Source organism: Symphalangus syndactylus, chromosome 5 (genome assembly GCF_028878055.3).
Source record: "Symphalangus syndactylus isolate Jambi chromosome 5, NHGRI_mSymSyn1-v2.1_pri, whole genome shotgun sequence".
NCBI classification, from domain to species: Eukaryota; Metazoa; Chordata; class Mammalia; order Primates; family Hylobatidae; genus Symphalangus; species Symphalangus syndactylus.
In genome coordinates, this window is record NC_072427.2 from 44,033,073 (window position 1) to 44,057,231 (window position 24,159).

At 45.0% G+C, this 24,159-nt stretch overlaps 1 long non-coding RNA gene across 3 annotated transcripts; it reads left to right on the forward strand.

The window, feature by feature from the left end:
- The first annotated feature begins 8,716 nt into the window (after window positions 1–8,716).
- Window positions 8,717–23,924, forward strand: LOC129482434 (uncharacterized). 3 transcript variants are annotated; one of them, XR_008657697.2, is made up of 7 exons: window positions 8,717–8,827; window positions 15,540–16,316; window positions 16,980–17,048; window positions 18,550–18,656; window positions 18,972–19,150; window positions 22,640–22,901; window positions 23,493–23,924. It is a non-coding gene; the product is annotated as an uncharacterized lncRNA (long non-coding RNA). The 3 variants fall into 3 exon arrangements; XR_010120713.1 differs by lacking the exons at window positions 8,717–8,827; window positions 15,540–16,316 and having other exon boundaries at window positions 16,328–17,048; window positions 18,577–18,656; XR_010120712.1 differs by lacking the exons at window positions 8,717–8,827; window positions 15,540–16,316; window positions 16,980–17,048 and having other exon boundaries at window positions 17,056–18,656.
- Window positions 23,925–24,159: the final 235 nt, after the last annotated feature.

A 24,159-nucleotide genomic window follows, 5' to 3' on the forward strand; every position in this document is an offset into this window, starting at 1 on the left:
GTTTCTTCTCTTTCCCTCTGCTATGGTATCAATCTACATTTTTTGTTTGTTCTGAAGCTGTTCTTGAATCTGCTTCTGTATTTGTCTCTGACATAATCTCAGCACTTGAATGTTTGTGTGTCTTCCTTTCACAGCTAAATGCATTCAAAGAAATCTTTTCTAGGGAGGCCTGGAGAAAGAAGCCATCTGAGTACATGAGCAGAACTACTTCAATAATCTATTTGTGATCAAAGAACAACTTGTTGTTGTTGTTTTTGGGCCCCAGTGGGTCAGAAACGGTTAGATAGTACTCATGTTCGTCAAAATCTGTGCCCTGACCTGGCTGCCTGCAGGCTCTCCTAGATTCTAACATCTTTCAACAAAAAACTATCAAGAAGTGGTTTCAATACATATGTGGAGAAAACACAAGTAAAAGAAGACTACAATAACAAAAAAAACCAAAAAATTTTAAAAACTAGAAAAAAATGGTTTCAAGCCCCACAGCTGACCACCACTAAGAGTCAATATTTCCAAAGCCCACTATTTTGATCAAATACTTGGAAGCTCCCTGGCCTCCCTTTTTGACCAGTCTCTTTGGGTCTAGGTAGCTGAGACACAGCCAATGGTATTAAAACAAAGCAACAGTGACCTTCCTGCCCACCTCCTACTCTTGCTACAAAGGCAGAGCCCAGTACCCTAATACACACATGCGACTGACTCAGCCCCAAAGGTTGTGCATCACTCCTGGCAGTGTTTCCAGGGCTTCAGACAGGGCTCTAAGGCTTCCTGGGAGAGTTTCTCCAAGGATTTCAGCAGGGGCTCCAAGAAGAGGTTTTAGATAGTTTATGTTAAGATTTCAAAGAGTCCCTTGCAGGAACTATGGGACTTATCAAATCAAGGTTTCCAAATTTCCACTTATGGGCCCTGGTGGAGGCCATAGATTTATTCTGCGGGCTTTTAGATATTTCGGGCAGCAGCTTCTAGCACTGTCTTCTTCTTCAAGGTCTCAGGGAGTAGCTGATCATTATTAATCAGGGAGGTTTCTAGAGGATCCTCTCAGCATATGCTTTCCTCAGCCACCTCTTTTCATTCAGTCATTCAGCAGACATTTAAAGAGTACTATATTCTAGGCATTGAGCTGGGTAAAACTTATGCCACATAGCATCAGCCTCAAAGAGCTCACAGACATGGCTGTTCCCAGGACTCTCCTGCTGGAGGGGGCTGCCACCATCTGTTGCGGTCTTCAGCTCCCACAAGGCCCCTCATCTATAAGCCTTGCTTCCCTGCCAGGTGGAACAGCTCAGGGTTCATCTTTCAGTTCTGTGGCTGTGCAGCAGTTAGTCTTATAGTCCCCAGTGGCAATTTTGTTCCAAGCTCTTTCAAGAAGTTTATTAACACCCGCTGTGGAGTGGCACTAGGAGAGCAAATCTCTGTCACCCCACCAGTGACAATTCTCAGGCCCTCTGGCTCTTGTTTGGCTACACTCTGAGGCAACAGTAGGGACCCTCAAAGATCAAGAGTCTGAAAAGTTCTTTTAGTCCTAATGCCAATCCCACCCAGCCACACTTTGCTAACAAAGTAGTCACACTTTCCAAGACTTTTCAAATTTATTCCTGGGAATCAAATTCCACAAGCCACAACTAAATAGGAATATCTTCTTTAATGAAACACACCTGGAGTGGGTGTGTCACTCTCTAACAGGTCAGAGAAGCCCTGATGGGGCCTTTGAAAGTATATGACATCACAGTGGGTACCAGGAGAGGCCATGCCTGGAAAAAGGAGCTATAATAATAACAGCTACATTGATAGCTGTCCAACAGATAACTATTGAAGCAGTCTACAAATATGGAATGCTTTTTACCTGCCCAACATCTCTGTGAGGTAGGTACTATTGTTTCATCCTCACTTTACACTTAAGAAACTGAGAAACTGAGATTGTAAGTAACTTGTTCAATGTCACATAGCTGGTATAATAGCAAGACTTGAACCCTGGCAGTCTGGCCAGAGACTCTGAGCTCTAATGCCTGCACCTCTCCAAGGTGACTGGAAATGTCTCTTACAATACTTCCGTTTCCTGTCAGCTTTCTTTTTTTTCTTCCTTTCAAATTTTTCTTCCATGTATTGGTTTAGCTACTGAAGACCACTTTTGGTCCTGGAGAGAGCGGACAGGAGGGCTTATTGTTTCTTCCCTCAATGTTCCTGAAGCAAAATTTTCTCTCTACTTTTCCACCCTTGGCCCATTTAGTCAACCCTTCTAACTGGGCCTTATTCTGTTTCCCCCTCTGAAAACATGAACCCTTGCAGACGTCTTTCTTCCATTCTCTCGAAGCTGACAATGGAGGGAGAGGACTGGTCTGCCAAGAGAGCCAACCCTAAGGTCAGAGAAGAGAGCCCCTGGGTGCTCAGCGGGATCTGAGCCTCAGTGTCTGAATCTGCCTGTGACTCTGGCATCTTGTGGGGCTCTCTGACACCCTCTCCCTTTAGATCCCTTGCCTTTCACTGCTCTTTTCTCTGCTACTGTCTCCTGGCCTGTTTGTCTCCCTACCCATCTGCCCACCATCCACGTCCACCTTTTTGCTGCTGGAGCCGCTTTTTGGGGCCTGGCTTTCCTTCTTTCACCATCTCCTTGTCTCTGGACTCTTCTCAGTTTACTCTTTCTGGCTGTATCTTGCTGAGGGTGTGTCTGTGTCTGATTCTTGCCTATTTTTTTTTTTTTTTAGGAGGCTAAAAGGGGGAAAGGAGCTCATGACCCCGGGATAAAATCTATTCTTTTGTAACATGGTGTAAAGCCCCTTGCATCTGTCTTCACTTCCACTCTTACCACTGCTGCCCCCTAAGGCAGTGCTGCAGCCATAAGGAACTTTATTTTTTCCCTAAATGTGCTCCACCCCTCACAGGTACTGTTCCCTCCGCTGGAAAGACTTTCCACCCCAAACCCACTATTCAGTTAACTCCCACTCATTTTCAAGCCCCAGACACAGCTTCCTCTAGGAAAACAGCCCCCAGCCCAGGTGTGTCTTGCGTGTACTTCTAGCCCATATTGTGAAAGCGATGGTCATGTGCATTGAATTTACCTGTTTACATATTGTGTCTCCCCCATTGGACTTCGCTCTTTGAAGGCAAAGGATGACCTTCCTTCAACAGCATATAGTGAGAAGACTGCTTTTGGCATCATTCCCTACCAACTGGTCTCTCCCCACATCATCCTCTGAGATGTTGGCTCTTTTCTGCCTGATTTGGGGATTCTACAGACCCAAATACTAATGCTTCCTCCTCCAAGTCCCAAGAAACACCCTTGAGGGTATTTCTTCTGAAACTTCTCATGTCAGTCTTTATTTTTTTACATCATGGAAGAAGGTGAGGTTGAGTAGGAGTTTCACGGGGGTCCTTCTGATAACCATCTTGGTGGCTCCAGTTACAGGCAGGAAACCTAGATAAAGCCAGATCACATATCGATAACACTTACCCATGTTCAATATCAACATCAAGCATTTTTCAAAGGGAGGCACAGTATCTCATTCTTATTCACAAAAAATTTGTTGAAATGTTTCTTTCATGTGTTATCTACATATGTGTATATATACATGTGTATGTATGTGTGTATACATGTGTACATATTACTGACCTATAGATAGTGCTCATTAAGGAGGCTTTATTCACATATATGCATAGGATAGGGATACAGAATGAGTCCTCGATGACAGACAGCACCTTGAACCTGGCTTTTCTGGCGGCATCTGAGAAATTGTGAGTTAGGGCCATGGGCTGGGTTCTGAGAGCAACTAGTCAGTTCCAAGCACCTTAAAGTCCAAGCTGGGAAGTTTAAATACTCTTCTAAAGAAAAATGTCTCCTTTAGTAGAGGTAGCCAAAGAAAAACTACATTTTTGCCTGGCAGAAATGATAGCCTATTATCCTACCTGTAGTACCTGCTTGTTTAATGAGTAGTTGAATGTTGCCCAGCCAATTCATATGTCATTGTTTCCTTGCATGTTCCCCAATCCTAGAGAGGGCTTGAGCCTTTGATATGCTTTGGATGTTTGTTCCCCTCAAATCTCATGTTGAAATGTGATCCCCAACACTGGATGTGTGGTCTAGCGGGAGGTGTTTGGGTCATGGGGTTAGCATCCTCATGAATGGCTTGGTGCTGTCCTCGTGGTAATGTGTGAGTTCCCACCCTGAGTTCACGTGAGATCTGGTTGTTAAAAAGAGCCTGGCACGTCCTCCCTCTCTCTTGCTCACACTCTCACCACCATGTGATATGCTGGCTCCTCCTGAACCTTCCAACATGAGTAAAAGCTTCCTGAGGCTCTCACCAGAAGCAGATGCTGGCAGCATGATTCTTGTACAGTCTGCAGAACTGTGAGCCAAACAAACCTCTTTTCTCTACAAATTACCGACTCTCAGGTATTTCTTCATAGCAACAGGAATTGACTAACACAGCCCCGTACTTTTTCATGAACTGACTAACACAGCCCTGTACTTTTTCAAGTTTCTATCGCTGGCTTCACCACCACCAACTAGAGCCTCCAGCAGGGCTCACTCTGCCCTGGTCTCTCTGCTGGCAAAGTCAGCTTCCCATAGCTGATCCTATACCAGTTCTCCTGGCAGTCAAAAGCTCAGAATTACCCTCTCCATTCTGCACACAGCAGTGCCCAGGACAGTCCTGTGCTTTAAGCCCTTCTTCATCCAGTAGCTCTCATGAGGAACGTATGCAACATTGGCGAGATAAGACTCTCACAGTAGTCTCCCTTTCCATGATTTTGTTAGCTATTTTAGACATTTACATTAAAATTCTAAGATTATTTTGTCTTAATTTTGAAACAACAAACAAAACGGATCCTTTAGAAGGTATTTTTAAATCTCCCACTGAATTGCCTGTGTCATATATATATATATATATATATATATATATATAGAGAGAGAGAGAGAGAGAGAGAGAGAGACAGAGAAAGAGGGAGAGAGGGAGAGAGAGAGAGATAGGGTCTTGCTCTGTCACCCAGGCTGGAGTGCAGTGGTGCAATCACAGTTCACTATAACCTTGAACTACTGGGCTCAAGTGATCTGTTCCCCCCCAGCCTCCAAAGTAGCTAATTTTTTTAAGTAAAAAAATTTTTTTTTTTTTGTAGAGACAGGATCTCACTGCATTGCCCAGGCTGGTCTCACACTCCTGGCCTCAAGCGATCTTCCAACCTCGGCTTCCCAAAGTGCTGGGATTACAGGCGTGAGCAACCCTACCTGGCCTGAGTTGTGTTTTTAAAATCAAGGTTCTCTTGCATGTCTAATAGTTTTTGCTTATTAGAACACATAGGTGCTGGATTGTGTAGTGTGTATAATTTTACATAATTTATTCAACCTAGCCTAATAAAATAATACTACTACTATTTCTGTGTGTGTGTGTGTATTTGGATTTGTCAACTACTTTATTTTCATCAACTGCTTTGGAAGCATTTTAAGTATATTTCTTGTTCAACAATATATTAAATAATATATTAGAAAAAACAAAACCCAATAATGTAGTCTCTTTTAATTGAAAAATTCAGCCCACTCACATTTCATAAAATAATTGTTATACTCCCTTTTATTTTTTTATCTTATTTTATGTTTACCATTTATTTAACTATATCCTTTTTTTTGCTTTTCCTTCTTTTCCACTTATTCTCCCCTGTGTCCCCTGTTGATTTAAAAATTCTACTCTATTTTCCCATTCTGCTCATAATTACCTCCCAGTTTGTAACACTCATGATCAGACACGTATTTCTTTACTAGTAAATAAAAAGGCATATTCCTCTACGTGCCCTCCACCACAAACCCACAAATTCCACAGTAGTCCCAGGGAGACACATGTCCCATGCTTATACCCAGCTACTGAGGCACACCTGCTTGGGGGCAAATAAGCATCGTGGGCTCAGACCTGAGAATGAGACTCCAGGGGCCCAAAGTCCCTGTCTCCATTGCTAGGCTGGCTCTGACAATCCCCAGTTACTGATACTCAAAGCCCCACTTTTAAAGCTGGAGCTGTCTCTCTCAGACTTAATGTAGGTCTGTCATCAGACCTCTCAGAAAAGGTCAGATGGGGACAGATTTGGGAATGAGAGGATAAAGGGCTGCCCCAGGGCATGGGGGAGAAGGGTATAAGAAATACTGAAACGTGCCCAGGAGAAGCTGAGGGATGACATTTGACTGTGGGGCCACTCTGCCTGGTAGGAGTGTCCCTCAGCAGGTACAGAAGTTCTCCACCACCAAAGCCTGGTGAGGCGCTGTGTCCTAGACACGCATGGGAGAAGGGAAAAGGCAAGATAGGGAAGAGTGCCCAGAAGGGTCACAGCAGGGGAAGGAGGAGAGGGCAGGGTGAGGGATATGGTGGTCACGGAGGGTGGATGAAGGGCCCCTGCTAGAGAGGCAGGGCTTCAGGCAGAGGTCCCAGACAAACTGGGCTTCCAGACTGCGGCCTTCTTGTTGTGGAGGAGGTGGGATTTGGACTGGGGAGGAGTGGACAGTACCCTGGGGTCTTGCGACTCAAGTATTTCCTCTTAGGGAGTGTAGAAATGTGTGGAGACAGTCAGGTCAGAATGGGATTGGGAATCTGAGGGCCTCTTACATTTGGCCCTCAGCTGGGCACTCCTTAGGAGGTTGGGTCAGAGCCTGAGCAAGACCCTCCATGCCCACTGGGTAAAGGTGGACTCCAGCTCTGGGCAGACTCCTCCAGAGACCTGGGACCTTGGACCCCAGCACACCTGAATGGGCTGTAAGGTTCAGGAGCACCCATCCTTCCTCACAGTCTGCAAAGTGAGCTTTGGAAAGGAAAACAACTTAGCTCCACTCCCTCATACTTGAGTCCAGGAAGCAGATGAGAATAGGACACGTGCTAAAGGGAACTAGAGGCATCCGAGCTGGAGGCTGGTAGAAAAGCAGGAGGAGCATTGCTAGCTCTCGTTAGCTGAGCATTGACCTCGACAGGCGCTGTGATGGATGGTCGTCCCCACAAGTTATGGCATCACTAACGTGGAGTTGAAAAGCCAGAGGCTCTAAGTTTAGATTGCTTTCCCAGCGTCACACACCTAATAGGTGGGAGAGCTTACACAAAACCTGCCTCTTTCTGATTTCAAAGCCGAATGTCTCAACTTCTACCCTCTCCACAATTATTCTGAATACTTAGCAGGCTTCATTTGGAGTCTGGCCTTACACTTATTATTGAATGGGACAGGCGACCAAGGAAAGAACAGAATAGAGGAGAAGACTGATGAGAATAAGGATGCGGGGAGCCCTTTGTGAGTCTGGGCAATTCCTCCCTGTTCACTTCTATACCTGCTTTCCTCACACACACACCAATGTGCAGGGTTGGCTGATCCCTCGGTTGGAGAGGTATTATATAATCAAATAGGTTCCTCTGCCTCCCAAACCATGGCAGAACCCCCATCAGCCCTGTCCACAGCAGTCTCCCTCAGCTTCCCCTAAGCTTCCATGCCTCTCCCACTTTCTGTCAGAACTGCACTGTATGGAAAAGGCCTGGGGGCATTAGGAGGGGCCCCAGAAGGGCCGACAGACTTAATTAGATTGTGTTTCCAAGATCTCTTCATGTCTCTGCCCATCTTAAAATGTAAAATACATTTAAAAATCTGGGCTTGGCGCAGTGGCTCACGCCTGTCATCCCAGCATTTTGGGAGGCCGAGGCTGGCGGATCACTTGAGGTCAGGGGTTCAAGACCAGTCTGGCTAACAGGGCAAAACCCCATCTCTACTAAAAATACGAAAATTAGCCAGGTGTGGTGGTGGGCGCCTGTAATCCTAGCTACTCGGGAGGCCGAGGCCAGAGAATTGCTTGAACCTGGGAGGTGGAGGTTGCAGTGAGCCGAGATCACACCACTGCACTCCAGCCTGGGCGACAGAGCAAGACTTAGTCTCAAAAAAAAAAAAAAAAAAAAAAAACCCACCAAAAAAATAAAACCCTACTATGTGAAAAATACAAATAAAAGGACAATGCAAAACACTCATATCATCTATCACAAATAAATTGTCACCATTTGGTCATATCTCTCCCTCTGCCCTGCTAAAGGATAAGTGTAAGAAACAAAGTTTAATTGTTGCCTTTTTGGGCGAGTATAAAACCAGTGCGCTAGAAGCAAGGCAGCGACAGGTTACCAGACGCCCCAGGCGCTTCAGAACAAGCTGCCTCCTGGGGAGGAGGCAGGAGAGCCAAGTGGGCTCAGCCCCAGATGGCTGAGGTGACACCTAGAGGGTTCCAAGCAGGGGCAGGACAGGCCCCGTAGCAGGGCCTCTGAGTAAGGTCAGGGGGACGGGGAGATGGCTTCACTTCCGAGGAGCGCTGCGCAGGGAGAGACTGGCACCCTGGTGGCCATGGTGACCCGGGAGAGTGACACTGTTCAAAGTCACCGGAAGACATGCGACTGGAAGGGGGACAGGGGAGGAGGGCCCCGCGAACAGCGTGCCTCGCTGGGCCCACGCTCGGGCGAATCTCGGGGAACCCATGCGCCCCGTGTTTATACCCTGCGGCCGTGTGTGGAGCTGGGGGCCACCGCCGAAGCCCATCAGGCAGGGCAGGGGACGGCAGGGCAGGGCGCCCGGGGCTGGGGCTCCTCCCTGCACCCCGCCACAGAGGAGGGGCTTAGGGCTCCCGGCTCCTCTGACCCACCGCCCAAGGCCCGTTAGGCCCAGAAGCCCCTGGCGACGGGCACGGGAGACCCCCCCGCCCCCCCTCCCCCTCCGGCAGCCGTTAAAGGGCGTTGATTTCCCGCCTCGCATCCTCCTTCCGTTAGGGCCAGATGGCTGGGGCTGGTGTTTATTTAGTAGGGGCCCCCATGCAGGAGGACGCCCACTGGAGCTCTGGAGGGTGGGACACGCCCAGACCTAAACTGTTAACTGAGACCTGGAACTGTAGCCGAGTCATATATTCTTCTTCTTTTTTTGAGACGGAGTTTGGTTCTTGTTACCCAGGCTGGAGTGCAGTGGCGCGATCTCGGTTCACTGCAACCCTCGCTTCCCCGGTTCAAGTGATTCACCTGCCTCAGCCTACCGAGTAGCTGGGGTTACAGGCATGCGCCACCACGCCTGGCTAATATTTTTGTATTTTTATTAGAGACAGGGTTTCACCATGTTGGCCAGGCGAGTCGTATATTCTTGTGGTGATAGTGGCCTTAGGAAAAAAAAAACAAACAAAAACGCCTTCTTGGATGACTTAAGGTAGAAGCCGCAGAAGCCTTGTTAAACAGTGCATCTGGCCTGTGGGGCGGCTTTTCGATAAACCCCTAGAAAATGTGAAAATTCTGTCACGGGAAGAAGGGGCTGTACAGTGGATGTTAAGTTGGGTGAAGTTTACGGTTCCACCCATGAATACTGAGGTTTAGCTGCCAACCTCGCAGGCCACTTTTCTTCAGCTCAAAGCTGAGGATTTTTAAGCAGTTTTTCTGACAACGAGAGGGGAGCAGACATGCTTCCTGCTCTTTAAGCGATCTCCCTGGGATCCTAGTCATCCATCTAGTGAAGTCAAGAACCCATTAGGGTTCCACCGACCCAGACTTTTTGTGCCCAAGTAGCAGATTCTGCCAAGTCAGACAAGCCTAGGGGCTTCTACCACACACGACATAACTATTTTCTTTCTGTTCCTTTCTTTTCCCTATCAAAGTCCTCTCAGGCTCTCATAATGATACAAACATGGGTTTTACCATCCTCCATGAGACAGGAAAGACAATTCTTGAAATGACTTTTAAGTCACTTTGATGTCATTAGAGAAGTCATTTAACAAGCGTGTTATTAAGTTTAAAAAATTAAAAGACTATGGCCTTTGGTGACTTCCCTCCCTGGTGGGGCACTATACTTTGCTCTCTAGCTGTTGCAGCCTTTTTCTGGCTTGCAGGTTAAGTTGGGTATGTGAGCTGTGTAAAAGCTCTATGGTTTGTTAATGAAAGCAAACACTGTGGGCCTGACTTGGAACTGCATCTGGATGTGGACTCACCCAAGTTGCTGGGCATTGTGGGACGGGAGGAGAGCGTTTTTCTTGAGACCAGAACTAGGAAAGTGAGAAAGGTTCCTGGTAACAGGGAACCTGAACGAAGGACTACCTTTAAAATTTTGGGGAATTTTTAGAATAGGTTAAACCTATATACAAATAGTAGCATTCATGGTGGCAGTAATTAGACAAGATTCATCACAGTGTTTGGGAACCTAAAGGAAACTAGAGTGGGGATGGGCAAGCCTGGGATTAGAAAAAATATGACCTCTTCCTTTCTCCTGAATTAGTGCCTCATCTCTGTAAGCAGCCCTGGAATTCAGGAACAATGTTACAGAGATAATTAAACAGTAGTTCAGGTATAATTTTCAAGGCAGTTAAGAATTTGGGATTCAGTCTTGCTGATATTGAATCCCAAATTCAGTACCCTTCAGGGATGTGGGTCTGGTGAGTGGTGTCGGAGTAGCAGGAATCTTGGGACTGAGGGGAATAGGTGATATTCATTGTTAGGCAGCTACTCGCTGCAAATGGCCTCTTCAAGGTTAGACCCTTTTCCAAATGTCAGGACGCTAGACATGTAATGTCGATTATACAGGAAAGTCGTGTTTGGTGACTGGCTTCTTCGATCTCTCAGCTCTCCCCTCCATTTTAACATCACCAAAATGCCTGAATTTAGGATGTGCTATTTGTCCCCACACCCTGAAATCCTGTGCTCTGTGCTGCTGGACTAAGTGGTAAAGAGTGTTGGATTCTAGTGGGAACCTGAGGTTGAATTCTCAAGTATCCTATGTGTTGTCCTTTCCTCCAGTTGAGAGAGAATCTGAGGAGACCAACAAACTTTTGACCTCAGATCAGAGGTGGAAAGAGGGAGCTTGCAGAGGTATCAGTTCTGTGGGAGGTTGGATTATGACCAGAAAATGGGATAGTGACATGAGGAGTGTGGCAGTGGTGTTAAGAACTTTTCTCCTTGGGGTGCTAGTTGAGAGCCTTTGCTGTCACTCAATATAGGGCCCGGAGCTGCCCTTTTGGAGTGACATGCTGAAAGATGGAGCCCCACTTGGCCCTGTCCTGGGTGAGGATATACACCCGTGAAAATGTCGGTTCCTAGGTTGATGGTAATTGGAAGAGCTTTTTGAGTGACTCTGAAGAAGGCTGTTGGGCTAAGGGTAAAAGACCAGCTGTCAAGTACGGGCTGAGGGATTCAGGACTCTCTTGAGACTTGTCTTTGGGTGGTAACTGGGATGGTGTTACAGGTGTTGGACAGAAGTCTGAAGTGAGTCAGGGATGGGAGGCTTCCTTTGTGCTCTACGGCACAATCACAGGCACAGTGGGGTGGATAACGTTACCACCCCTCTTCTCACTGAAGTGCCTTGTGTACAGCTGTGGGCTGTCCAACTGCAAGTCACCTGGGGCTTTCTCGGCCCTCATGCTATGTAGAAAAGGGAGAAAATGTCGTTGTGAGAGATTTGGAAAATACATAACACAAAAAAGAAACACTCTTTTTTTTTTTTTTTTTTTTGAGACGGAGTCTTGCTCTGTCACCCAGGCTGGAGTGCAGTGGCGCAATCTCGGCTCACTGCAAGCTCCGCCTCCTGGGTTCACGCCATTCTCCTGCCTCAGCCTCTCCGAGTAGCTGGGACTACAGGCGCCCGCCACCACGCCCGGCTAATTTTTTGTATTTTTAGTAGAGACGGGGTTTCACCATGGTCTCGATCTCCTGACCTCGTGATCCGCCCGCCTCGGCCTCCCAAAGTGCTGGGATTACAAGCGTGAGCCACCGCGCCCGGCCTAAAAAAGAAACACTCTTATCCCCAAATAATGAAAAGAAACTGAAGGAAAAAAATTGTCTAATTTGTGAGTTGCTTTAGTCCAGGAAGCCTGAGGCCCGCAGAATAAATAGCTGTGTAGAGAAGATATCCGTGTTTAGGTGTAGGTCAAGGGTCTTTGTTGAGGCTGGGGATGGGACAGAACACAAAACTTCTAGGTTTTTACCCCTTGACAAGAGAGCCTTTCTGGGGGAAGTGCTATTGTGCAGGTTTTAAAAAAACTGTTGTGCAAAGTACGAAAGAGTTATCAGAATGTGGGCTTCTGAGGGAGTCAGGTTTGTTATATATATATATAGATTTGGGGTTGTAAAGCAGGCATTGAAAAATAGCTGTGAGTTTCCAGAGTTTAAGGGGAACACGGTTGGTAGTTGAGTATTGGGTCTCGGAACCCTTTCATGCATGGTTGAAGGAATTTGCTCTTGTTGATGCTAACTGGAAGAGGGGAGCTTAGGGTTGACTGACCAGAGCCCAAAAGAAACTGGAACTAAAGTACTGGCTGGATAGGCCAGCCATAGACACATTTGTGTTTATCCCATAGATGCAAAGCCAAGTGAAGGATACTGGTTCTATTACTCTCATTCCCCAGACATTTTGAGGAATGTTTGGTGTATGTGGTCTTGTAATGAGGGACAATGCTTTAAGTTGGATAGCTGTCTTTACAAAACAACAGCATTGCCGTATTTTTCTCACTTGCTATTGGCCAATGAAACCTTTCACTTAATTGCCACAGTCCTGGAACAGCATTTAATTTCTACTGATCTAGCCCAGCTCTATGGCCCGAAAAACCATGGCATAATGTCATGGAGCTTCCCCATCTTTCTCTGAGCAGATGGCCAAAGGAAGGGTTTTAGGGTGCCAAGATTATGGCCTGAAACTTTGTGGAGATTCTGAAATCTCTACTTCATGGATTGATTAGGGTTTCTCACCCTGCTTTTCCCTTCTGGAGGTATTTTTTCTGTGGCCATTTTGCAAATTTCCCAGCATCTTACTCTTTTAAAAAGATTGGAAGTTTTCTGGCTCTGATATTTTCCCTTTGGTCTATGTTCTGCTTTTCTTAGGTGTTTTTGGCTTTCTTCCCAACCATTAGGTTGGTGCAAAAGTAATTGTGGGTTCAGACCATGAATTTTAAATCATAACTAGGCTCAAACACATCTTTACTAATCAAAATTGGAACCATTACCATCAACACATTTTCGCCAACAAGACCAAGTTTATTCCTGTAGTGTAAAAATCTGCGGTTACAGATTTGAGGAACTCTCGGAAAGCATTTTCTGCATACTGCTGGTTGTGGAAGTGTTTTCCCTGCAAAATTTGTCGATGCTTGAAGAAGTGGTAGTCAGGTGGGGGGAGGTCAGGTTAATATGGCAGATGAAGCAATGCTTTGTAGCCAAATTCATTCAAACTTTGAAGCATTGGTTGTGTGACATGTGGTCAGGCGTTGTTGTGGAGAAGAATTGGGCCCTTTCTGTTGACGAATGCTGACGGCAGGCGTTGCAGTTTCCTTTGCATCTCATTGATTTGCTGCGCATACTTCTCATATGTAGTGGTTACACCAGGATTCAGAAAGCTGTAGTGGATCAGACCAGCAGCAGACTGCCAGTGACCGTGACCATGACCTTTTTTTTTTTTTTTGGTGCAAGTTTGGCTTTGGGAAGTGCTTTGGAGCTTCTCAGTCCAGCCACTGAGCTGGCTTTACCGGCTGTTGTATAAAATCCACTTTTCATTGCACATCACAATCTGATCAAGAAATAGTCCATTGTTGTTGGGTAGAATAAGAGAAGATGACACTTCAAAATGATGATTTTTTTTTTATTTTCAGTCAGCTCATGAGGCACCCACTTTTATTGAGCTTTCTCACCTTTCCAATTTGCTTCAAATGCTGAACGACCGTAGAATGGCCGACATTGAGTTCTTCGGCAACTTCTCGTTTAGTTGTAAGAGAATCAGCCTCGATGATTGCTCTCAACTGGTCATTGTCAACTTCCGATGGCCAGCCGTTATGCTCCTCATTTTCAAGGCTGTTGTCTCCTTTGCAAAACTTCTTGAACCACCACTGGACTGTACGTTCGTTAGCAGCTCCTGGGCCAAATGCGTTGTTGATGTTGGGAGTTGTCTCTGCTGCTTTATCACCCACTTTGAACTCGAATAAGGAAATTGCTTGAATTTGCTTTTTGTCTAGCATAATTTTTGTAGTCTAAAATAGACATAAAATAAACAAGTAATAAGTCATTAGCAAGAAAACATAGCGAGAAATACCCGTTACAATGATGTATAACATAACCACATTTATTTAAGAATGTATTCCAGTATCAAACAGCAAATTCCAACAATGCAAAAACCGCAATTACTTTTGCACTCACTTTAATAACTTTCAGCTGTTCTTTGGGAAAAGGCCAAACAATTTCACAACTACAGTAAAAACAAAAAAGCAAAAACAAAAGACAAACCTGTGTGTCTTGCCGCTGATAACATCTGGTTTGGGTTTGTTTTCCTTTAAATGGTATTTAGTTTCTGGACCCAAAAGCCTGCAGTAGTAATGACACACTTCCTGGTATTCTTGCTTGGGAATAATTCTTGGAGTGTGCAGCCATAAATAGCATGCATGATATGCTTCAACCCATAGTCTGTCAGAGTCCCCTTGCCACCATTCAGTTGCAAGACAACTACTTGTTGACAGGGCTTGACAATGAGTTTCCTGTAGGTAGCTGCCGTGACTCCAGAACTTTTTGAATATAATTTAGATCTGAAGGCATTTTGAAGGAGAAACGGAGAGCCTATGTTCTAGTCCTGGCACTGCCTTTATTGGCTGTGTGAATTTTGGCAAATCTCCAGATTTCTTTGGGTTGCGGTTTCCTTATGGGTAAAATTGGGATATTAATACCTTACCTTCCTCACGGTGTTGTTTGGGAGGATTAGATGTGCTGTATAGTCTGTCATATCACATAAATGCTTTTAATTTTTGTTATGACTTAAAAGCCAGTTTTAAATATGCCCTGGCCAAGAAGTTGGGGCACACAGAAAAAAAAATCAACAAAAGTTTGTCTGAGATCAACCCCTAGGGAGCTCAGAGCCCAGCAGGAAAAGCAAAAAAAAGGGTTAATGGGAGTGCTTTTCTGCTCCCCTCACCCCTCTGACAATCTATTGACTGTTAAACTGTTGGGGAACCCTCTGCCCCCGAGACATAGGGCAACACCATCGGTGGCTATTAGAGATTTTCCTGGAAATTGGGAACCAGGTGACCAGCTTGCACAGCTGTGCTGCACCCCTGCCAACCACCCAGGCTGGGAGGGCGGTGTCATACCAGTTGTACATCCCCAGCACCAGTGCCCTGCCGGGAGATCTCCACCCTTGAGCCACTGCACCACCAGACCACCCGAAAACAACCTCAAATAATGCTGAGTTTGGCAAGCACAGACCAGAGGGTACCTGAGGAGTTGTGGGTCCCCTGGAGATCCAACCCTCAGCTTCGACTGTACCTTGTGGGGGTGGAGCATGGCCTGCCAAAGCCCACTTGGGACAAAGGAAACGTGGCATGGTGTTGCCAGCAGTTGAAGAGGGCTACCGAAACCCAAGAACAGATGTGGAGAAGCGGGATCATCTCTCGCCCCTGCCCCACTTCGCAGTCCACCGTTCTGGGTGCTCAGCAGCTCTTTTCCTGAGGCCTGATAAGCACATGCTGAAAGAGGGGGCCTTTTCCGCTTCTCCAGCTGGTGCACCCCTGCTGAGGGCTAGTGAGCCCTAAGAGCCTACCTGCCTGCTATTTCTCTCAGGTGTCATCTATCGGACTGCACCCTGAATTACCATTAACAATACATGGCTACAACAGACAGCACCTGAAAAAGACACCGCAACCAAGGAGCCTGTACGAAGCCTTGGCCCTCTGAAAGCACCCATAAATGAAGGCAATTGATCATACACAACATACACTACAGTCAAAACCCCAAGGGAAAAAATGAAAAAAAAAAATCGAAATGCCCCATCTGAATGATAGCAAATTAAAAAAAAAAAAAAAAAGAATCTCCAGCTATTAGCCGGGTACGGTGGTGCATGCCTGCAGTACAAGCTACTCAGGAGGCTGAGACAGGAAGATCGCTTGAGCTCAGGAGGTGGAGGCTGCAGTGAGCCATGATTGCACCATGGCGCTCCAGCCTGGGGGACAGAGCAAGATCCCAGCTCTCCAGGCTTACTCTGGGGGTTCCTTGGCAGAGAGGGGGCCTATTCAGTTTGTTGGAGGCTTCAAATTTTATTTTTATTTCTCTTTGCTGTTTTTTGGGCCAAGATTTTCTAGAAGCAGCATAGATGGCCACACTTTTATTTTGTCCCTCATTGTTGCCAAGGTGGTGTGACTTCCTACCCTGGATCCGTCCTGTCCCTCAGTGGGGTCCCTATGGCCAAGTGACTTAAGAGTCAAAAGACTTAGAGCCTGTTGAACATTCCAGGCCAGCGGGGAATGTGGTGGGCAGGCACTCATCAACTCTTCAAACCTTTTAAGCAATATATGAGCCAGAAATCAAAGCCAAAAAGAAGGTTACAAAATTGGCTTATCTGTAAGTTCTATGCATTGAACTACTGTAATGTTGGTTTTTAGTTAGAATTGCAGCAATTAGCTATATAAAACATAGCGTTTCTAAAACTGTTTAAGCTAAGGAACTTTAGAGACTTTTGTTGTATCACAATGCTTTTTATGGGTCTCTTTAGTAATTTATCCTAAGGTGGCCAATACATTTTTTGTCATATTTTTAGCAGTGGTGAATCTTTATGGTTTGTAGCAACTTGATTCTTGTCCCCTTGAAGGAAAGAATTTGCCTGAGGGACATGAGGCATAGTGAGAGAATGAGGCAAGTTTTTGAGCAGAAGTGAGAGTTTATTAAAAAGTTTTAGAAAAAAAAGTTTTAGAGCTGGAATAAAAGGAAATAAAGTACACTTGGAAGAGGGCCAAGTGGGCTACTTGAGATATCCAGTGCCCTGTTTGACTTTTGGGGTTTTATAAGTTGGCATGCTTCTGGGGTTTTCTTTCTCCCCTCTCTTGATTTTTCCTTGGGGTGGGCTGTCCACATGGGCAGTGGCTTGTCAGCACCTGGGAAGGGCCACATGCGCAGTGTGTTTACTGAAATTGTGCACATGCTCACTTGAGGCATTTTTCCTTTACCAGTTGAGTGTTCCTAGAGGAAGGTCATATACCAGTTAAACTCTGTCATTTTTCCTCTTAGTGAGCATGCTTGAGCCGACTTGCCCAACTTCTGCAATCATATCAGGAAGCTGCGGATCACCAGCTTCAGGTATCTTCTGTCTGTCGGGAGACTGCTTCTCCCTGGCACTGGCTGTGACTAATTATTACTTTAGAGAGACATTGGTCTCTAATAATTTTAGACAATGGTACCCTGACATTCCTGGGTGTGGGGGGCCTTTCCTGCCCTACTCATGTTTGCCTAGCTACCCACTCTAACAATATCTCTATTTGCATAAGCCCCATAACTGGGAACAACTATACCCAGAAGTCTCTTTCATCAGGTATCTTGATATCGCCTCGGTAATTCTCTTTTCATTCTGGTGGAGGCAGGAACTTTTCCATGATGGGGATGGATGGAAAAAGAGACAGATAATGGCCCGGGAGGCAAAGTACTTCAATTTTCTAGCTGTTTAGGCACCTGTGTGACCATCCTTGAGTTGGTTGCTCTGAAATAATTCTACGCCTTGAAAATGACCCTTGTGACCAGGCATGGTGGTTCGCGCCCTGTAATCCCGGCACTTTGGGAGGCTGAGGAGGAGGATCACTTAAACCTAGGAGTTAGAGACCAGCCTGGAAAACATAGCATAGTGAGACTCTGTCTCTACAAAAAAATATTTTTTTTAAAATTAGCTAGGCAAGGTGGCACATGCCTGCAGCCCTAGCTACTCAGAAGGCTGAGGCTCCTAGGAGTATCACTTGAGCCCAGGAGGTTGAGACTGCAGTGAGCCATGATTGTGCCACTGCACTCCAGCCTGAGTGACAGAGTCCAGCCTGGGTGACAGAGACCCTGTCTCATAATAAAAAAAAGTTAAAAAAAGGCCAAGTGGGATGCCAAATGATCCAAAATGAGGGTGATTTGCAGGCTCTGTCAAATCATCTCTAGTCTTCAGAATATCATGATTCTGGCTGTCTTGGAAAGAAGTAAAACAATGAGAGATAACTTTAGTGATTTGACAATCAAAAGAGAATTTTTGTGTCAGAATGAAAAAAACCGAATTTCACTAAGGAACCAACTAAAACATCATGAAGAAAATTACAACCCAGTTCTTCTTTAGAGACATATTGTAGCCAAGAAATAATTCAGGAGTTAGCCCAAATTCTAGTCAAATAATAAAGCTTAAAAACAAAGGTCAGGGCTGGAATTTAGTATAAACAGGTGTGGTACAGTTTTCCTTTGAAACATAACTTTTATATCTCTCTAGTCCCCCTTTTCTACTCAAGAGAAAGTATAGTAAGATTGATCTGTGTGCAAAATTAGTTTTAGCCTTATTGTACTTCACCTGATTATTTGCACAAAGTGCAGCAAGAATTGTTTGGCCATATAGGCTTTGCTGGAACTTTACCTGAAAATTTGTTAGTCTAATCAAAGCCTTGGTAAAATAACCAATGTCTCCAGTTGTGCCCTGTTTAAAAAAAAAACCAGATTCTTATTCATCATATGCAAATATAACTATACTGCCATAAAATAAGAACACTCATGAATAGTTTGTAAATTTTAGAGAACTCAGGTAGAGAGAAAGGTAAATTTGGGTCACAAAAGTATACTTTAGAATCACAGTTGCTGCCTTCCAAACAAGGATGTTTGTTCACTGTTGGGAGAAAAGCTGAGTGTTCGGAGAGAAGCTGAGGCACGGCTTGGGATATGTCCAGGGTCCAGGTAAAACCCCTCGTGGCCTTTGAAATGTGTCCAGACTTGCTGGCTCCTTGCTTCTAGCACTCCCATTATCTCAAGTAGACATATGTTTCAAAGAAAATGCTAAATTGTCATAGCTGTAGCTCATTCACTTGATACACGGCTTCCTTTCAACCCCCACATCCTCGCCACCTGTTTCTTTGTTTGATCACCAATAAATAGCATGGGCTTCCAGAGCTTGGGGCCTTTGCAGCCTCCATACTAGCTTTGGCCCGCTGGTCCCCGTTTTCTCTGTTAATTTGTCTTTTCTCATTTCTTTGACTTCGCCGGACTTCATAGCCCCCGTGGCCTTGTGTTGGGTCCGATCACCCCAACATTAGTGGTGCCCAACGTGGGGCAAAGAAGACCCCGGTGAAGGAACACTACAGCATGTGAAAGTGGAGGACGTATCATCAGAGGACACCCAAGGACGACTGAAAGAAGCTCTGTGGGAAAGCTGTGCGCTCAGAAGAACCAGGGTAACAATGGGACAAAGTGAAAGCAAACATTCTGCTTATTTGTATTTATTTATTTATTTATTTATTTATTTATTTATTTATTTATTTATTTTGGAGACAGAGTCTTGCTCTGTTGCTCAGGCTGGAGTGCAGTGGTGTGATCTCGGCTCACTGCAAGCTCTGCCTCCCGGGTTCACACCATTCTCCTGCCTCAGCCTCCCGAGTAGCTGGGACTACAGGTGCCCGCCAGCACGCCTAGCTAATTTTTTTGTATTTTTAGTAGCGATGGGGTTTCACCATGTTAGCCAGGATGGTCTCGATCTCCTGACCTCATGATCCACCCGCCTCAGCCTCCCAAAGTGCTGGGATTACAGGCATGAGCCACTGCGACCAGCCAGCTTATTCTTAAGGCATTTATCACAAAGAGGGAGAGTGAAAGTTAGTACTCAGAATTTATTACTCTTTAGTACAGTAAAGCAGTTTTGCCCTTGGTTTCCGGAACAGGGGACTGTGGAGTTGGATGAATGGGAGAGAATGGGAAGAGATTTTAAAAAGGCATATAAAGATGGAGTAAAAATTCTAGTTTCTGTTTGGTCAATGTGGGCACTAATAAAGGCAGCTCTTGAGCCATTCAAACAGATAATGAGGCAGATTCAGATAAGGACGAGTGTAAAAAACTAATTTCAGATTCTGAATGTGAGGAACAGCTACTGGAGGAGATTAAAGAAAAGAAAGGAAAGCTAAAGTATGTTTTACTAGCCCATCGGCTCCACTGGCTGAATTAAGTGAATGGCCACCTCCTCTCTCTCCCATTAATGGGTGAGAAAATGAATTAGCTGAAAAACTTACTGCTCCTGTAGTTGCAACATTAAAACCTGGAACAATTGGTGGTGCTATACAAAATTCTATTCAAAAAGCTAGATAGAGCCAAGGGAGACCTTGAAGCATGGCAATTTCCAGTTACTATAACCCAGCAAGAAGGACAGAATATAGCTTAATTGGGCCACCTTTCAAGTTACCAAAGGAATTCAAGCAAGCCATTAGTCAATATGGCCCGAACTCTCCTTTTGTGCAAACTTTGTTTAAAAAATGTGGCTCTTGGTAATAGGTTAATACCATATGATTGGGATACTTTTAACAAAATCTGTTCTCACTCTCTCTCAGTATTTACAGTTTAAAACTTGGTGGGCTGATGAAGCTCAAACTCAGGCAAGGGAAAATACACAAGCACAGCTACCTCTGCCTGTTTCCTTTGAACAGTTAATGGGAGTTGGCCCTAACTGGGGTCGATTAGAGAATCAGGCAGTAATGGAGGATGTTGCCATTTTTCAGCTGCACTCTGTGTGCTTACAGGCATGGGAAAGGATAAATGTTACAGGTGAAAATATACTTCTTTCAGTTCTGTCTGACAAGGACCTAAAGAACCATATATTGATTTTATTGCTTGGCTCCAAGAGGCTGTGTATAAAGCCATAACTGATAAAACAGCTCAGGATGTTGTAATACAGCTTCTTACATACTTGCTAATGCACTTGCTAATGCAGAGTGTCGAACTGCTATTAGACCCCTGAGAGGGAAGGCTCATTTAGCTGAATATATTAAGGCTTGCAATGGCATTGGAGGTAACTTACATAAGGCTACTCTTTTAGCTCAGGCTATGGCTGGATTTAAAGTAGGAAAGAATATGCCCCATTTCTCAGGCTGTTGCTTTGTGGGCAATTTGGATACACAAAAAAGGAATATAGAAAAGGAAATGCTATCTAGTAATGGAAAAGCCTCATTTGCTGTACCTCAACAGCAAGTTTTTCAAACTGACTTTGCTTCTGCTCAAAGGGCTGAAGTTATGGCTGTGATAACAGTGTTAAAAACCTTTAAACAACCAGTAAACATTGTTTCTGATTCAGCCTATGTAGTGCGAGCCACGCGAAGTATTGAATGTGCCTTAATTCGAAATGTGACTGATGAACGACTTAATCTTTTATTGCATTCTTTACAGCAAGCAGTACAACAAAGGCATTCTTCTTTATCACTCATCTGAGAGCACATACTAACCTCCCTGGCCCTTTAACTAAACTTAATGAAAGGGTGGATGCATTGGTGTCTGCGGTCTTTGCTGATGCAAAAATATTCCATTCTTTAACCCATCTTAATCCCGCAGGCCTTAGAAAAACATATGGTCTGTCATGGAAACAAGCTAAAGAAATTGTACAGCAGGGCGCAGTGGCTCACACCTGTAATCCCAGCACTTTGGGAGGCCGAGGCTGGCGGATCACGAGGTCAGATCAAGACCATCCTGGCTAACACGGTGAAACCCCGTCTCTACTAACAAATACAAAAAATTAGCCAGGCGTAGTGGCAGGTGCCTGTAGTCAGTCCCAGCTACTCTGGAGGCTGAGGCAGGAGAATGGCATGAACCTGGGAGGCGGAGCTTGCAGTGAGCCGAGATCACGCCACTGCACTCCAGCCTGGGCAACAGAGCAAGACTCCATCTCAAAAGAAAAAAAAAAATGAAATTGTACAACAGTGTTCTGCCTGCCAAGTTCTGCATCTGCCACCTCAAGGAACAGGAGTTAACCCTAGAGGTTTATCTCCAAATCCCATCTGGCAGATGCATGTAACACATATTCCTGCTTTTGGAAAATTGTCCTTTTTTCATGTTTCGGTAGATAACCTATTCACATTTTATCTGGGCCACATGTCAAACGGGAAGCTACAGCTCATGTTAAAATACATCTTTTATCTTGTTTTTCAGTTATAGGAATCCCAGAAAAAATCAAAACTGATAATGGCCCAGGATACTATAGTAAAGCCATGGCTACATATTTTCAACAGTGAAATATTACCCATACTACAGGTATTCCATATAACTCACAAGGACAGGCAATAGTGGAAAGAGCTAATCGTACTTTAAAAACTCAAATACAAAAGCAAAAAGGAGGGGACCAGAATATAACACACTGCATATGCAATTGCATTTAGCTTTATTAACATTAATTTTTTTTAATTTATAAAAAGATCAACCCTTGGCTGCAGCTGAACAATAGATGATGGACAAAAGGAAAATAAAAAGGCTGGACAAGATACATGGTAGAGGGATGCACATACAAAGAGTTGGGGAAAGGAAAGATAATTATATGAGGAAGAGGATTTGCTTGTGTCTCTCCAGGTGACAATCAGGTATCTGTGTGGGTGCCCACCAAACACCTGAAGATCTATCATGAACCACAGTGTCTAGTGGACCCACCTGTAAATTGAAGGTTTAAGGATTGCTTTTTTGCTATACTGTTGCACAAGAAGGATAAGCCTTGATTTGCTTTCTCTATGCCTTCTGTTAATCAGAAAAAGCCTGCTTCTCATTATCAATGGTAAGTTTTACCCTGTGGTAATTAACCAAAGAGATAGAAGCTGAGTTGCAAATGCTTCAGCAATAATAATAATTTAAAAAAGGCCTTTGCTTCTGTTTTGCTAGATTTGCTAATGTGCAGTGAGGGTATGCTTGTGTTTTTGCAGGACAAGAACACCGTGTAGGTGCCCTCAAGATGTGTACAACCATGGAACAGGAGACTGCGGGGATCCATGGATCCCAACCATGGACGGGGTTCCCCCAGTATGAGCCATGAGCCAGTTGAATCTGAATGTGAAAATGGAACGAGGACTGACTGGAGTCACGCTGACATCAACCCCCATAACACGGGGACAGATCAAGAAAACCACACAGGAAGCTGAGAAACTGCTGAAGCACCAGGGTTTTACCTTTTGCTGGGATTCAGAGGTACAACAGATGCTTAACAGACCAATGCTTTCTGACTGAACTCCTCTCTACCCTGAATACAAGAGACCCTAATAGTTAGGCAGGAATATCATTGCCCCTATTCAGCATGAAGAGGTTACAGAAGATGGACCTTCATCCTTCTGCAACCCTTAGAATTAAGGGTCCTCTTGTAAAAGGGAAGGGGGAAATATGTAAGACGCATTCAAACCGGAGTGACTCCATTTTGAATAAGGGCTAAGAAAAATGAAGCTGGATCACCAGCTGGCAATTAAGGGCTGCACAGCCTGCAATTGCCTTGCTCAATTAATTTAAAAATAAAAAGAGGACCTTTTGGATTCGAAGTTGTGTTATGTTACTCTTAAATGCCATCTGGAGGGCAGAGATGAAAATCTCATCCTCGAGACTGTAAAACTAAAAGAGCAGGTTTTTGAAGCCTCTCAGGCTCACTTAGCCCTGCTCCCTAGAACTGATACTTTGAACAAGACAGCCGATGGGTTGTCTACAATCAATCCTCTTAAATGGATTAAGGCCATTGGAAGCTCTACACTTGCAGATTTTGCTCTAATAATTACGTGCTTGTGCTGTCTTTAGTCTACAGATGCAGAAACCACTGCTGGAGAGAAAGCCGCCATTGAGAACAAGCAATGATAGCTGTGGCGGTTTTACAAAAAAGAAAAGGGGACATGTTGGGAGAAACACTGAGTGTTGGGAGAGAAGCTGAGGCAGGGCTTGGAACATGTCCAGGGTCCAGGGTAAAACCCCTCCTGGCCTTTGGAATGTGTCCAGACTTGCTGGCTTCTTGTTTCTAGCACTCCCATTATCTCAAGCAGCCATGTTTCAAAGAAAAATGCTAAACTGTCACAGCTGTAGCTCATTCACTTGATACACCGCTTCCTTTCAACTCCTACATCCTCACCACCTGTTTCTTTGTTTGATCACCAATAAATAGTGTGGGCTCCCAGAGCTTGGGGCCTTTGCAGCCTCCATGCTAGCGTTGGCCCCTGGTCCCACTTTCTCTGTTAACTTGTCTTTTCTCATTCCTTTGACCCCACCGGACTTCGTAGCCCCCACGGCCTGTTGTTGGGTCTGATCACCCCAACAGTTCACCTTGGTACTGCCATCCACAAATCCAGCAGCTCTTTGTCAGTCAAGTAAGAGCAATTTATTGGGCATTGTAGAATCTGGCAGCCCCTTACACTATTCCAGATTCACTGTTCCTAGGGAAAAAGAGCCTTCCTGCTCCTCCTCACACCCCCAG